Source organism: Dendropsophus ebraccatus, chromosome 9, assembly GCF_027789765.1.
Source record: "Dendropsophus ebraccatus isolate aDenEbr1 chromosome 9, aDenEbr1.pat, whole genome shotgun sequence".
Classification (NCBI taxonomy): Eukaryota; Metazoa; Chordata; class Amphibia; order Anura; family Hylidae; genus Dendropsophus; species Dendropsophus ebraccatus.
In genome coordinates this window covers 102801309-102811847 of record NC_091462.1, presented here as the reverse complement: position 1 = coordinate 102811847, position 10539 = coordinate 102801309, and positions in this window count along the sequence as shown.

The following is a 10539-nucleotide window of genomic DNA, read 5'->3' as shown; positions in this document are numbered from 1 at the left end:
ACTTGGAAGAAACGCTAAACTTCTGAAACGTATCCAGTCTTTCCTTTGTATTGTCCTTGACTCCGCTGTCTCCGACTAAACTAGATAATGAATTTAATGAAAAATTTTTCCAAATTAAACATTTCATTACTATCCCATCTGTTTTAACTACAGTGATCCCTGTCCTTCTCTGACCTTTCTGAAGCCATACAGTGACTTATATAGAGACAAACCCACTGCCTATTCCATATCCAGTAACTGTGTGTGACTGGTATAAAATGTGTGTTGTTTTTTTTTAGAAATGAGATATTATTAGAAAAACACAGAATTTGCTGTTTCCTGTCATTCTCTATAAGCATTGCTAATAACTAATAATAACTGGAGATGAGGGCTGGCATATGAGGAATGTTAAAGGAGAAGTCTGGTGGGGGGGGGGGGGAATATTAATTACAGGGGTGGGGAAATAAAAAAGAAGTTATAGTCACCTGTCCAAAGTTCGCCCGTGCAGAGCCTCGTCCTGCCCCCGGGCCCTGCTGGCTGTCTTCTGAACTCCCCTCCGGCTACATCACTACATGACGGATGCCCCACTCAGCCAGTCAGTGACTGGGTGAGACACTGCTGCAGTCCCTGATTGACTGAGCGGGCTCAATACCACCCGTCTGTGATGTCGAGCACGGGTCATTACGTACCCGAAACCCAAAAGATGACAGCCGCTGGGGCCCGGGAGCTCCGTGATACAGCGGGACTGATAAGCATATTGGCTTTTTCTTTTCCCCCAACCCCCATAATGAATTTTTGCCCACCCCGTTCCCCCCCCCCCCCCCCGCCGGAATTTTCCTTTAGGCTGGGTTCACACTACGTATATTTCAGTCAGTATTGTGGTCCTCCTATTGCCACCAAAACCAGGAGTGGATTAAAAACACAGAAAGGAACTGTCCACACAATGTTGAAATTGAGTGGATGGCCGCCATATAATGGTAAATAACGGCCATTATTTCAATATAACAGCCGTTGTTTTAAAATAACAGCAATTTCAACATTGTGTGAACAGAGCCTTTCTGTGTTTTTAATCCACTCCTGGTTTTGGTTGCAATATGAGGACCACAATACTGACTGAAATATACGTAGTGTGTACCCAGCCTTAAGGTCGGTTTGCTAAATAAGCGAGTGCCACTCTGCTGGAGCCTATTACACAGCTCAACTATCTTGTTAGCAATGTCTGTGCAGCACTTACCTGTAAAATAAAATTTATAGATACCTGTCCATGCTCCCAGTGTCCTTCTAGCTTCTGCCTGCTACCACAGCTGCCACTGGAACTTTAGAGCCAGTCTATGAAGTGACAGGCAACTCAACAAATCACTCGCTGCAGCACTGCCCCATTGCTGGAGAGGAGGGTGGTGGGGGGACACTGAGAGACACAGGGCACTGGAGGGACACTGAGCATCCCTCTGCCATCATCCTCTCCAGCAGCCAAAGCCCGAGCTGCTCTGGGAGTCGGGTTGTGACATCGCAATGTTATCCAGGAAGTGACATCACCATGTTATCCAGGAACTGACATCACCATGTTATCCAGGAACTGACATCACCATGTTATCCAGGAAGTGACATCACCATGTTATCCAGGAAGTGAAGCCTTGATGCAGTAGTAAGTGCAGGGAAAAAAAGCACTTTATAAGCATGTCCTTAAAAATGTATATTGGTGACTTCTCCTTTAATGTGTATATAAGCCTTGAGTGCCCAAGGGGGTTCTCTAACCTAGCAAGAGCCCCTAGCTAATCTCATCTTATTCACTGCTTCTATATGCTTGTATACATCTACCCCCCCCCCCCCCCCCCTTTGGTTGAGCAGGGCCACTTTACTCTTCTCAGTTGAAATCTTCGTAGGTGCCGTCCAACCATTTAGTCGTCCCATTTTTAAAATTTTCTAAATCTTCTAACTTCTAAATCTTTGCATAGTAAATGACAGGGCAGAAGGTGACGGACTCTGACTGAATGTCTGTGCTCATTTTCAGGAAAACATCGGAAATGGCTTTGTCCCATGATCCCTGTTATTCCATCTTGGATATTCGTCTTCTCCTTGACTACTATGACTCTTACTCATCTGTCCTTTGGTACTCCACTTTAGTGATGTCCATTGCGATCTGCGTAGTAGGATTGGTGGGAAATGCAGTTGTCATCTGCATTGTTGGATTTATCATGAAGAAATACAAGTCTAAATATTGGTTCCTGAATTTGGCCATTGCCGATTTCCTCTCTCTTCTGTTCTTACCACTTCACACCATGTCCGTTTTTAAAGGCACCTGGACCTTTGGGCCACACGTGTGTAAACTTTTTCTCTTCTCTTTATGTGCTAATATGTACGCTAGTATTTACACTCTTACCGCCTTAAACATTGCCAGAGTATTGTCTGTAGCACAACCAATATTTCACCTCAAATTCATCTCCCAACGGGTTTCTTTTTGGGTCTGTATTTTCATCTGGTTTTTTACAGCTCTGATTAGCCTTCCAGTTCTTTACTATGCTGGGGAAGTAAAGATTGGAGAAGTTAAACTATGCAGTTTTTTAGGTTGTAAGACCTTGGATGTTGATGTAGTCAACAAGTACAATGTGAGTTATAAGAACGCTACAAGAGACATCTCAGTCTCTGACATCTACACCAGGCTGAGCCCCTATATCCAACAGTGCTCATCTGCCACCTGTTGTGGTGGTGAAGGGTCTCTTGATTTTTGGAGCCATTTGATGATTTCTTCAAAGCAATTTATAATACCTTTACTTATCATTGGATATTTTATTCCTCTTGCTGTTGTATTAATTTGCAATATAACTATAGTTGTTCATGTACGAAAATCCAGGACTGTTAACACGCACAGGCTCTATCGAATCATACTGGTGATCATCATTGTGTATTTCACAACACGGACTCCAGTTGTCATAACTGAGATTGTGATACTCTTCGCCGTTCATAATATGAACCTCATAGCAATGCTCTATGCCCTCATACTCATGCCGCTATTGATCAACATTGCTTATATAAACAGCTGCCTGAACCCCATTGTGTATGTGTTAAGTGGTGGGCAAATGCAAGCAGGACTTTCTGATTTCACAGGTGGCATCAGAAATATCTACAAATGAAGAGATACATTACATTATATAATCTGGATTAAGGACGGTCCGAACCTGCCGAGGTTCGGGTTCGTATGAACCCGAACACTCGGCATCAGATTCCCGCTGTCTGCCCGCTCCGTGCAGTGGGTGGATACAGCGGGAGGACCGCCTGAAAAACTGGGATACAGCCTATGGCTATGGCTGTATCCCAGTTTTCCAGGCGGTCCTCCCACTGTATCCACCCTCTCCACGGAGCGGGCAGACAGAGGGAATCATTGCTGAGAGTTCGGGTTCGTACGAACCCAAACCTCGGCAGGTTCGGACCATCCCTAATCTGGACCACCAACCATATGTGGTCAAATCTACATAGTCTCCTCTGTATTGAGTCCAACATTGTTTTATGCTGTTTTGGTGTTTTTTATTGAATGGACAAAACTTTTGTACCTTGGAAGATGCATATTATTTGGACATGACATGAACAGGAGATAATACAGCAATCATAACAGAAAATATGCTAGCAAGGGAAATTCACAACTTTTATAAAGATGTTCTACTAATATTTAAAGGGGTATCTGAAAAACAACTATGAAAACACAAAAAAATGCAACTGCTCACTGCTAATGGCAAGATACAGACCCAATACAGATATGAAAATCCCTAAAAGAAGCCACCCAACTGCTAAAAAAAATCTCCAGAAAAATAATCTGGCTCTTGTTATACCATTTGCAAGTAGTGTAAACCATCCCACCACAATAAGGTGGCCTCATGCTCAAGATGGACCCTACACTGTACTTTGGCCTCTACATGACATATAATAAGTCTATGCTCTGGGCATACAGGATCCAACTAATACTGACAAAAATAAAAACCTATTTCAGCAAGCTAGGCTGCCTCTCCGAGGGCCTGGCAAAGCTGGATCCAGTTCTGGGAAACTGGGAGAAGTTTCCCAGAACTGGATACAGGTTTTCCAGGCACCCAGAGCAGAGCGGCATAGAGTTCAAAGACAGCAGACTGATAAGCTGACAGCCAAGCCAATCACTGTGTTGTGTTCTGGATGCCATTTTCTGCTCACTCACTGTGCTGTACAGACTGCTCTCTGTCTGTCTGTCTGCTTGCATGCTGCTATTTAGCTTAGTTAGTTAGTTAGTGGGGTGTTTAGCAAGCTCAGGGACTTAGAGACAAGCTTAGGGACTTAGGGAGAAGCGTAAACTTAGTTAGATAGCATTTTCCTCTCCATAGACTGCAATACTTGGGTTTGGTAAAGCTGGGTGAGCTCCATTATTCACACTCAGTGCCAAAAAGTAAACTTTTCTCAGTTTTTATTGCTGAATAATAGTATAAAAAATGTCTTCCTATCTGTCGTACGCATCAATCAATCATACATAGGAGTTGCTTAGTTACCTTTATCCTGAGTTGGTAAAAGTTCATTTTTGTCAGTTTTGGGGGTGCAATACCATTCAAATATACCGTGTGTTATTGTCATACAGATATATATATACAGTGTATTATTGTCATACAGATAAATACAGTGGTACCTCGGTTCTTGAACATAATTGGTTCTGGAAGGCTGCTCCAGAACCGAGCAGTTCGAAAACCGAGCTGTAAGTTCCCATAGGGAACAATGTAAATGTGATTAATTGGTTTTTACACTCCGTGGGTCAAGTGCAGAGCACCCGGCCCACAGAGTGCAAAAACACTCCACATCCCCCGCAACAGTGAGAGGCGGGAGCGGGCGGCTATTTAAACTTGCCGCCATGCTTCTGCTCCAATCAGCTGCGGGGGACACCCGGCAGCTGAGAGGAGCAGGAGCACGGCGGCAAGTTTAAATAGCCGCCCGCTCCTGCCTCTCACTGCGGGGACAGGCTGTAAAGAAGCCGGCTCCCAGCGCTGTCCTCCTGTCTCTCCCCACCAGCCCCCGCCGTCCCGGGGCGCTTCCGATAAACTTACCCAGCCTGTACACCCCTATAGACTGCGGCGCGCCCGCAGCCCCGCTCACCAGCTTCTTGCTTCGCTGCTCCCCGCCGCCTCTGCAGGGTAAGAGAGAGTCTGCAGAGGCGGCGGGGAGCAGCGGGAGCAAGAAGCTGGTGAGCGGGGCTGCGGGCGCGCCGCAGTCTATAGGGGTGTACAGCGCTCCGGGCTGGCGGGGGGGCGGAGGGGCTGGTGGGGAGAGACAGGAGGACAGCGCTGGGAGACGGCTTCTTTACAGCCTATCCCCGCAGTGAGAGGCAGGAGCGGGCGGCTATTTAAACTTGCCGCCGTGCTCCTGCTCCTCTCAGCTGCGGGGGACACCCTGTGAAGAAGTGGGGAATCCCATCAATATGATGGGATTCCCCACTTCTTTACAGGGTGTCCCCCGCAGCTGATTGGAGCAGGAGCGCGGTGGCAAGTTTAAATAGCCGCCCGCTTCTGCCTCTCAGTGTTCCGAACACCTCTAACTGTCAGCTGAACATCAGTTCAGCTGACAGTTATCCCCCTGGTTTTGTTCGGATACCGAGCAATGTTCGGATACCAAGCAAAACTTCAGGGGGAAATTTAGTTCGAAAACCGAATTGTTCGAACTCCGAGGTGTTCGGAAACCAAGGTTTTACTGTATATCGTGTGTTATTGTCATACAGATATATATATATACATACCATGTGTTGTCATACAGAGATATACTGTATATATATACCGTGTGTTATTGTCATACAAATATATATATATATATATATATATATATATATACACCGTGTGTTATTGTCATACAAATATATACATATATGTATACCGTGTGTTATTGTCATTCAGATATATATACAGTGTATTATTTTCATATAGATATATAGATATATATATATGAATATATATATATATATATATTGTGTGTTAGTCAGACAGATATATATATACACTGTGTTATTGTCATACAGAGATATATATATATATATACTGTGTGTTATTGTCATACAGATATATATCCAGGAACAGAGTTTTCTCCGTTGCTAAATCTTTCTCAATAGCAGAAAGTATAATTCCCCCCCCCCCCCCCCCCAAATCATTTTTTGCATTGCTAAATAGCCCACCCATAGCTTTCCATCTTTCCAATATCAAAGCTGGGTGACCTCCATTATACTGACTACTATACAAGATGCTGCTAAAGCTGGGTGACCGCCATTATACTGCGTACTATACAAGATGCCAGGAAAGCTGGGTGACCTCCATTATACTGACTACTATACAAGATGTTGGGAATGTTGGGTGACCTCCATTATACTGCCTACTATACAAAATGTTAGGAAAGCTGGGTGACCTCCATTATACTGCCTACTGTACAAGATGCTGGGAAAGCTGGGTGACCTCCATTATACAAGATGCTCGGAAAGCTGGGTGACTGCCATTATACTGAATACTATACAACATGCTAGGAAAGCTGAGTGACCTACAACTGGCGTCACTGCCGCCTCAACTGTGCTACGTCACTACTGCCTCAACTCTGCTATGCCACTGCCGCACCAACTCTGCTGCATCACTGCCACCTCAACTCTGCTACATCACTAACTTACTACCTTAACTCTGCTATGTCAATAACTTACTACCTCAACTCTGCTAAGTCACTGCTGCCTCAACTCTGTTATGTCAATACCTTACTACCTCAACTCTGCTACGTCACTGCCGCCTCAGCTGTGCTATGTCACTGCCGCCTCAACTCCGATATGTTGCTACCTTACTACCTGAACTCTGCTGTAACTACCTTACTACCTCAACTCTGCTACATCATTACCTTACTACCTCAAATCTGCTACGTCACTGCTGCCTCAACTCTGCTACATCACTGCCGCCTCAACTCTGATACGTCGCAACCCTACAACCTCAACTCTGCTATGTTACTACCTTACTACCTTAACTCTGCTGTCACTACCTTACTACCTCAGCTCTGCTATGTCACTTCCTTACTACCTCAACTTTGCTATGTCACTACCTTACTAATTCAACTCTGCTACGTCACTACCTTACTACCTCAACTCTGCTAAATCACTACCTTACTACCTCAAGCCTGCTGCGTCACTACCTTACTACCTCAACTCTGCTATGTCACTATCTCAACTCTGCTACATCAGTTATCTATTGAACGGAATAAAGTATTTTACCCTCTTATTTTTTTTTCTGTCACTCTTAGAGCCAAATTTTCTTAACTAAGTTGTTCCATGTATCCAGTTTACTCTTCTGGATTGTAATTTCAGCTTCTCCTCACCTGTATAGGTATAAAAATTAACGCGAACATCTCTCATTGACTTTAATAGGGGTTTGAGTTCGAGTCGAACCTCGAACCGAACACCACTATGGTTCGAGGTTCAACCCGAACTCGAACATTTTACTGTTCGGTCATCACTAATCACTATGGGAGACCTTATAATTTTTCTTAAGGCATAATAAATATGGATCTGTTTTATCACCAGAAACAACTGTACTTGTCAATAGGCTGTGTTTGGTAAAGCAGTTCTTTCAATAAAATAGAGCTGATCTACAAGATTAAACATTGTCTACTTCTAGGAAAAAATATTTTTTTTCTGTAAACTGGTCTCCGCTGCACTTGACATTGCCACTTAGCCAATCAATTAAAAAAATGTTTTGCTAGACAACCCCTTTAACTTCATTTGTGAACTTTTGAGAGGTGACCATATTCACCATAACAATGTACAAAAATTGAAAAAAAAAAAATTTAAAATAGAAGCAGATTAGAAAAGAAAACCAACTTTTAACATCTGACTCTAATCAGTACAGTTGAAAATATTGTATCTTGAGACCAAAACAAGTGATCTCAAAATTAGAGAAAAATTATGATTTAAAGAAAAATAAGCAGATAACTATTATGGATAAAGTAAGTCCTTACATACAACAGGGAGAACTACTGGAAGCTGTAAATTACTTTCCACGTAGACGACCGAATCATTTTCAGGGTCCTGTAAAGATCACACAGGGTCCCTGAAAAATAAAATTAAGCTGCCCTCACCTGGTACCCAAAGGAACAACTCTAATACTGGGTTTTTATCAGTAAAATTGGTCAACCATCTAGTTATACATGTGTGCCACAGATCAGAACTTTCTGTAAGATTGTATGCTGAGTCTGATCTCAAGTTACTATGGTTCAGATGGTCGAGGACCATTATATTTTGAAAATGTTGTAACTTGAGGCCAATGTAAGTTGAGCGACCACTGTAATTGAGCGACCACTGTAGATGTGGGTCTAACCCCCAGAAGCTGCACCTATCTTCAGACTAAGGGCTCCCCAGCCCCCTCCAGTCTGGTTATGGCCCTCAGAGGTGGTTGAAAACTGAAAACTGCCACTGCTGGCAAGATATGCAATTGGTGTTACTCCCCTTGACTTTCATGGGAATTGTAAAAACGACATAGCCCCACGAGCTATGCTATTTGAGTGGGGACGGACTGGGGCATAGCCTAGGGGGAATCCCTTAAAGGCCAGTAAGTGGGGATGAGGTATGCTTATTTGGTAATAGGGGATATAGTGTAGGTTGGTATAGGAGGGAGTGGAGGGGAGGAGAAAAGGGGGTTAGTCCTGGGGGGGGGCAGTGGGGGTGATTGGCCAAGGGAGGGGTGGAGTAGCAGGGGGTGGGGGGACAGGTTATAAAAGCTACCCGTCAAGTATATCTGAGGGTTTGTTATATACATTGTTATGGTAACTGTGTTTCTGGAGTTTTTATACATTTTAAGAGATTGTACAATAAATGTGGCCATTAAGATCCAAAGGTTGTCTGTGGTTCTTTTGGGGATCAATTAAAATAAGTAGGTGGGGAGAAGTGCCAAAAAGTGGTATGGCCAAGTCTGGATGGCCTTGTCAATACCCTGGTCATGTACCTCTTATAAACAGCATAGCTTGGGGGGTACACTGTGCCATTTCCATTAAAGTCGGCAGCTGCAAACAGGCCAGCGTACAACCTTTTGACAAGTTATTTTTTTCCCTCCGGAGTACCCCTTTATTTGAAAACTCTGAGCTAGAAAAGATGTCCCAAACTGCTCACATGGTTACATAGTACATACTAATTGTAGTTTTCCAAGGTTGCAGTTACTTAAAGAAATGTTATAGTTAGCAATGTATTAGTGGATACAGTTAATAGGAAGGAGAACCCTAACAAATATTTTGTCTAGAAGTAGTCTGTAATGAATGAATGAATGAATGAATGAATGAATGAATGAATGAAGCAACCATTACATTGCATTACAATAAAATGACATATTAGATAGAGTAGTTCTGCAGCTCTTAAAGGGACCTTAGAGTTCAGGGTTTTTTTACCTCACTAAAAAAAACTTTTAGTTGATCTCTGGCTAAAAATCTAAACTAAGTTATGGATTCCTGAGGAGAAAATTAACATTTTTTTTTTCAATAGATTTTAATTGCTTTTAACTAATTACAAACATGCTTTTTAACCCACTCCCGACATATGCAGTTCATTTAAAGCACGGGTGCCTGGGCATTAACACATCATACCATGACTGTATTCATGCCCTGGCTCTTGTACTATGAAGCCAACTTGTTTCATAGAGGGTGAGGACCGGCTGCTGGGTACTTACAGTAAATGACGGGCAGCAGTGATTGTGCTGCTGTCCGCCATTGAAAGAAGTCAATACAAAGTACTATGGTTCCTGAAAAAGACAAGCCCTTACATGGCCCTGTAGATAAAAAAAAAAAAGGTAAAAAAAAAATAAAAAAATAAAAAAAAGGCTCTTAAAAGGCAAAGAGGGAAAAAGTAAAAAAACACAAAAATGTAAATTTGCACCATCCTCAAGGCCAAAATCCACTGTGTCCTTATAGGGTTAATGAACAGAACAACAAAGTACGGGAGTAAGTAAGAGGCAAACAAGCTCAATAGAGAGCGGAGACAAATACAGTATAATGGGATAGTATAGGAGGAGCAAATGAACATTAAAGGGTGTGAATACTTTTCTTACTGAATGTCTGTGCTCATTTTCAGGATCTAACACTGGAATAATGGCTTTGTCCCGTGATCTCTGTTACTCCATTGTGGATATACGTCTTCTCCTTGAATACTGTGACTCTTACTCATCTGTCCTTCGGTACTTGGCTTTTGTGATGTCCATTGTGATCTGCCTGGTGGGATTGGTGGGAAACGCAGTTGTCATCTGGTTTCTCGGATTCATCATGAAGAAACAAAAGTCTAGATACTGGTTTCTGAATTTGGCCATTTCTGATTTCTTGGCTCTCTTGATCTTACCCTTTCATGCCATCTCAGATCTTAAAGGCACCTGGACATTCGGGTCGCACATGTGTTGTCTTTATCTTTTCTCCTTTAGTGTTAGTTTATATGTTGGTGTCTGCATTCTTATCGCCTTAAATATTGCTAGAGTACTGTCTGTAGCACAACCAATGTTTCACCTTAGGTTCATCTCCCAACGTGTTTCTATTTGGATCTGCTCTTCAATTTGGTTTGTTACTATACTG